Source organism: Pinus tabuliformis, chromosome 6 (genome assembly GCF_031772625.1).
Source record: "Pinus tabuliformis cultivar Carrire ecotype Pingquan chromosome 6, CPIR1, whole genome shotgun sequence".
NCBI classification, from domain to species: Eukaryota; Viridiplantae; Streptophyta; class Pinopsida; order Pinales; family Pinaceae; genus Pinus; species Pinus tabuliformis.
The window spans coordinates 1,407,125,662-1,407,132,542 of record NC_142292.1 but is presented as its reverse complement, the minus strand read 5'-3'; the positions used below and the strand labels follow the sequence as shown (position 1 = coordinate 1,407,132,542).

General features: G+C 37.5%; 1 pseudogene; it reads left to right on the top strand.

The window, feature by feature from the left end:
- Positions 1–1,373: 1,373 nt before the first annotated feature.
- On the top strand, positions 1,374–3,090 carry LOC149263922 (DEAD-box ATP-dependent RNA helicase 15 pseudogene; annotated as a pseudogene).
- Positions 3,091–6,881: the final 3,791 nt, after the last annotated feature.

Here is a 6,881-nt window from a genome sequence, read left to right as displayed (position 1 = left end):
CACTCCCAGCACATATAGAAGCATCAACATACATGCCATCATAGCCATTGAAATCTGCTCTAGTGTTTGCAATAATTATCCTTCTCATTCATCTCAGTTTTGGCATGGTCTGGTTTTGTTTTCTGTTCATATGCCTTACCTTCATATGCCGGTTCTTCTACCAAATTTATTGCACTTCCAAATTTAGAAGAACCTTTCCTCCTCTAACTTCAATTAATAATTTTCTCTTCTACTTCTACTTGGGATATTTTTTCTTATTTTCAGGCCTTTACAAAGGCAAAGTCCTTAAATTAATGCCACCATTTCTGTTGCATTGTGGGTTGTAAAGTGCAGAAAATCATGGACTATTTTGTTCAAAGTTTCTTTTAACACATTCTAATCTCATGTTGTGTATTTTAGAGTTTAGAATCAAGCCTCGTCACAATGTTTTGAAATCTATTAGTGCAATGCAACCCTCGAAGCGTCTACCATGGAGAAAGTTGAAAGCACTTGGCACTAATAGTTACAATCTTTGGTAGGGAACCAAAGACTGCTAAGTCAGCTTTCATACAACTTATAGGTGGTTCTCTCAAATGTATTTTAAATATCACCCTATGAATTTGTCACCAATTGAAATGTAATAGTGACTACATGACATTTAATTAGTGTGGTTGATGCAGGGTTGGTGGAAAACATAACCAACATAGCCAAAAAAGGCAGTTCTCTCAAATGTGTTTTAAATATCACCCTATGAAGTTGTCACCAATTTGAATGAGATGGGTATGTCTGTTGAACCTTAATTTATATAATTTCTGAGAGTGCTTTGAGACACACATGGCTGGTTTTCTACATCATTATTTCGTCTTTTACAGCAATAAAACCTCTTCTGCTATTTCATCATAAAGCTGTGCTTGTGCTTCATATTTTTAGTGAAAATGGCAAAACAAGGAGTAGACAATGTGGAAGAGTTGAAGGAAGAGATTTATAATGAAGAGCTCCTGGACTATGAAGAAGAGGAATTGGACGCACAAGCATTGGAGGAACATTTTGCCACTGATGAAGCCTCCAAGAAAGGTTATGTGCGATTTCCTACTGAAGCCAGAGCTCCTTCGAGCAATTGTGGACTTTGGATTTGAACATCCCTCAGAAGTTCAGCACGAGTGCATTCCTCAGGCGATTCTGGGCATGGATGTACTCTGTCAGGCCAAATCTGGAATGGGGAAAACAACAATTTTCGTGCTTTCAACTCTGTAGCAGATCGAACCCACAGAAGGCCAAGTCTATGCCCTAGTTTTGTGCCATACTAGAGAATTGGCATACCAGATATGCCATGAATTTGAGAGGTTTATGACTCATCTGAAAGAATTGAAGGTTGTTGTATTCTATGGAGGCCTGCCTATCAAAATTCACAAGGCAATATTAAAAAATGAATCCCCCCAAATAGTTGTTGGGACCCCTGGAAGGATTCTGGCATTGGCAAAAGACAAGGATCTCAGTCTGAGAAATATCAGGCATTTTATTCTGGATGAATGTGACAAAATGCTGGAATCTTTGGACATGAGGAGAGATGTACAGGCCATTTTCAAGATGACCCCTCATGACAAGCAGGTCATGATGTTTTCAGCCACACTGAGCAAGGAAATCAGGCCTGTCTGCAAGAAATTCATGCAGGATCCTATGGAGATATATGTTGATGATGAGGCCAAGCTCACACTTCATGGTCTAGTTCAGCACTATATAAAACTGGCTGAGGTAGAAAAGAACAGGAAGCTGACTGATTTGCTGGATGTCCTGGATTTCAACCAGGTGGTTATATTTGTGAAGAGTGTGAAAAGGGCTTCTGAGCTATCCAAGCTGCTGGTGGGGTGCAACTTTCCTTGTACCTGCATTCATTCTGGAATGCAGCGGGATGAAAGACTGATGAGATACAAAAGTTTCAAGGAGGGGAATAAGAGGCTTCTGGTTGCAACTGATCTGGTAGGCAGGGGAATTGACATTGAAAGAGTTAATATTGTTATCAACTTTGACATGCCTGAGTCTGCAGATACTTATTTGCACAGGGTTGGAAGGGCTGGACGGTTTGGCACAAAGGGTCTTGCAATAACCTTTGTTTCTTCTGCTTCTTCATCAGAGGAGGATGTGCTGAAGCAGGTTCAAGAACATTTTGCAGTTAATATCAAGGCACTCCCAGTACATATAGAAGCATCAACATACATGCCATCATGGCCATTGAAATCTACTCTGGTGTCTGCAATAATTATCCTTCTCATTCATCTCAGTTTTGGCATGGTCTGGTTTTGTTTTCTATTCATAAAAACACAGCAGATTCATAAAATTGAAAGGAACAATGGCCATCCAGGCATTTGTAGACAGACCATCACAATTTCAATCTTATCCACGACTAAGACATATTTGGCTTTTCTATGAGAGCCATGCGTGTTTTCTTCTATTTGTCCTAATTATACAAAAACCCATGTTTTGAGCTACAAATTTAACAACAAATTTGGATTTAGTGCAATTAAAAAGCAATTGATGGAAAAAATGATCATATTATCGAGTCATCAATGTCTATAATTGTCAAAATTGAAGATATATGCTTGGAATAACCCCAAAATTTGCAATAAAATCTTTGAAATATGCACGTCAAGGAGCTTCCTTCTCACTAGTTATTTTGAGTGGAGCTTCAACCAATCTTGCACCCTTGCAAGGAATGTTCAGTTAGATTTTGGATGAAAGTAGTCATGTTATTCCACAAAAGCATGTTGTGGATATTGCTAAAGCAAACATTACAATGGTTGGATTACAAGAGGTTTCAAAACCTTGAATTTTACCTTTGCGATGTCTTTAGTTTTGTAATGTCATCTAAAAGTATAATGAAGGAAAGTATCCCTCATTCTTCTTATATTGGGCACTCCACAGATCAACATGGATTAGAAGCCACCTCTTAAACCATGGTCTACTGAATTAATGTTGAATGTGCAGGAAAGAGCAATTGATGCTTCTAGACATGCTATGCTGATAGCGAAAATGAGCATGGAAACAAACATTGGAGATATTGACAAAACTGGTCCATTGTTAGAGGAACCTGTAACGCTTGAAAAATCGGCTTAGCTTACTCCGGAGGCCACCTATTATCGAAATCTTAATGACTTAGCATTTGTTATGTAAAAATATAAACTATATTTTTTTGAAACATTGCAAGTTGCAGCAACATTAACGGCTTTCGATTTCAAATTCTCTATCTACTATTGCTGGGCAGCAATCTAGAGAAAACTTTGTACCCCAACATCCAATATGTTCGAAACCTGTTCGGATGAGACACTGATGTATCCAGGGTAATGTTAGTGTTTTCTCTTTATTTTCTATTTTTGAAAGGCATTTTGTTTATTCATTTTTTTCTTCCATGATACTTTATAGGTCACAATTCTTCTCGATTATTAGTTTCTGACTTGAGGTAAGATATTATGCCTAAAAGTCACTGTTGCACAAGTCACTTTTCATCTTTTTAAAAAAGCCTTCTAATTGTGATTATGTTCTTTTAGGTTTTAGTCTCTAAAGCTCTTCCATTGGATCCTTTATTCAACCTTCAGGTTGGCTCTCTGATCTGCAGTACATATTTTTTATTTATTTCATGAGTGCGCTGTAAATCCATGGTTAACCTTGTGTTTCAAACGAATGGGCAGAAATAAGATGTAAGATGGTGGCATTTACAATAATCTTGTATGCATAAACAATTTGATAGAAAACAGGCTTCATACAGATCCATCCTACAACAGCTCTGATAATATTTTGGACATTTTGTTGACTGCTAGATTTTAAGCCAGAATATTACTGGAGTTTGAGTGTTTTGACCGATTCAGCCTCTAATAAATTCTCCCATCACTGAAGAAAATGTGGGTCATACAATCCGGATCGCATAGAGAAGAAACCGTGATCTTGTTTGGCAGCTAGTCTTTCAACTTGAGTTGCAAAATGTGGGTTTGCATGAGTAAGCTTGGGCATATGAACTCCAAATAGATCATTCTTGCTCTGTAAATACCAATAAATCTTGGATGAGTATCAAAGGTCAACAGTTTAACACTCCAAACCTTAAATCCCTGAAAGGCTACCTAAAATATGAGTTGTGAGAATTAAAGTAAAACAAATGGAACTTCAACATGTCAATCACACTATAACAAGGGTCCTTTACTTGCAAATCTATTCCAAACACCAAAATTTCAGCCTTTTACTTGCAAATCGCTTCCAAATAACAAAATTTCAACTTTTTACTTGCAAATCGATTCCAAACACTAAAACTCCATAGGCCGGAATTGATGATTTGAAATGAAAAATGTGCACAAAGAAATGATGGATGACTAATCTTAAGACAAGTTCCTACATTGAAATCACAGAATGGGAAATCGTGTGGGAAGCAGTGGTGGTTATCTCTGCATCAGGTAGTTGATTTATAAGAACATCATCCCCATTAAAGGCAGAAATTACCGATGCCATAGGCACAACAACAAGTGCTACCAACAGGGCATGCATAACAGTCATCGCACTTTGCTGGAGGTGTGACTGGAGAGGGAGGGGAAAAGTATTCAGACAAAGATCACACTGACTTTTAACCAGAGAAAAACCCTCTCAAGAATTGAAAAAATCCAATGTATATTCATAAAATACATGCATTTGCACACTTGTTACTTGTGGCTTCCAGTGTAAGTTGCTACAATGATATATTGTTAATTCTCTGTTCGACTTGGTCTCCATTATTCATGCACTATTTTGCGTTTTCAAACTTCAGGGAGATGACAAATGTAAAAGAAGTCTTAACTGTCAAACAAGCTAAATGTAATGTTTGTTCCCTTTAGTCATACCTCAAAGAATATATTATATTCAACGAGAAAGTGTCTACATATCTGCCATGAATCTATTCACATTATTTATTCGCTATTTTTTCCTTTCAAACTTTAGAGAGGTGGCGATAAGCGTAGAAGTAGTTTCAAAGTTGAGACATTAGAAGTAGTTTCAAAGTTGAGACATTTTAACATTAACTTCAATAAGAATCAGGTACACAAATTTTACCAATTGAGCTCATGCATCTGACACATAAGAACAATCGTGACTCCCATAAATGAATGGGCAAAAATAAGATGTAAGATGGTGGCATTTACAATAATCTTGTATGCATAAACAATTTGACAGAAAACCGACTTCATACAGATCCATCCTACAACAGCTCTGATAATATTTTGGACATTTTGTTGACTGCTGGATTTTAAGCCAGATTATTACTGGAGTTTGATTGTTTTGAGCGATTCGGCCTCTAATAAATTCTCCCATCACTGAAGAAAATGTGAATCACGCAATCCAGATCGCATAGAGAAGAAACCGTGATCTTGTTTGGCAGCTAGTCTTTCAACTTGAGTTGCAAAATGTGGGTTTGCATGAGTAAGCTTGGGCATATGAACTCCAAATGGATCATTCTTGCTCTGTAAATACTAAATACCAATAAATCTTGGATGAGTATCAAAGGTCAACAGATTAACACTCCAAACCTTAAAACCCTGAAAGGCTACCTGAAATATGAGTTGTGAGAATTAAAGTAAAACAAATGTAACTTCAACATGTCAATCACACTATAACAAGGGTCTTCTACTTGCAAATCTATTCCAAACACCAAAATTTCAGCCTTTTACGTGCAAATCGCTTCCAAATAACAAAATTTCAACCTTTTACTTGCAAATCGATTCCAAACACTAAAACTCCATAGGCCAGAATTGGTGATTTGAAATGAAAAATGTGCGCAAAGAAATGATGGATGACTAACCTTAAGACAAGTTCCTGCATTGAAATCACAGAATGGGAAATCGTGTGGGAATCAGTGGTGGTTATCTTTGCATTAGGTAGTTGATTTATAAGAACATCATCCCCATTAAAGGCAGAAATTGTCGATGCCATAGGCACAACAGCAAGTGCTACCAACAGGGCATGCATAACAGTCATCGCACTTTGCTGGAGGTATGACCAGAGAGGGAGGGGAAGGGCCAGGGTTTGGAGGATTAGACCCATTCTTAATCAGATACGATGGCCGCATTGCGATTCCACATTTTCCAAATGAATTGTCAATGTTTCTTTGCAACCTGATGTACTCCTTCTCACCCCAGCTTGGTCCCATGAGTTATTTACAATCCAGTTGTCCACATCAGCTGACCCATAACCCACCAGCGTCACACCATGATCCAAACCACAATTTCTAGTAAATACACCCACCCTGTCACCCCAAAAAAGCCAGCAAAACCATTGATCAATTGACTTGCACTGCATGCATGTGCAAAAAATATGTATTGGAATACCATGTAGATAAAATCTATGCAAAGAATTGGACACTTACAGATTTGCAAAACTGAAAGTCCCTTCCACCACCTTCCGTGGCCATCAATTGTTAATACATGGGAAATTTTCTGCAAAACACATATTAACGCTTTATACATATACTGATAATATCCAAAATATTCCCTATGACCCAATAAAGTTATTTAATTGATAGATATTACCAGTGCAATGAAACTTTATCCATTTAACCCGAAAGGTTTTTTCGACACAAATTATCACGGAAAAAAATGGTTATTCCGAGGGAAAAAATAAAAATAAACCAAATAAAAATTAGGGCTAAGAGAGAGGAATGAATCTCTACACGCAATGATGCAGTTGCATGTTAGGGTCTTGACGTTGTATTCATAGAGGCTAGGTGTTATTGTCCTAAGGTTGCATTCATTAGAAGTTAGGTTCACCAAAAAATAGAGAAGCCAAAAACATGCACAAGATCCAGAAAGACAAGCAATGCCAGCACAATCAAACGCCCAAAAAACAAAAAATCGGTGGAGGGATTCAACTATTGACATATTGCAAGGGCCTATGCA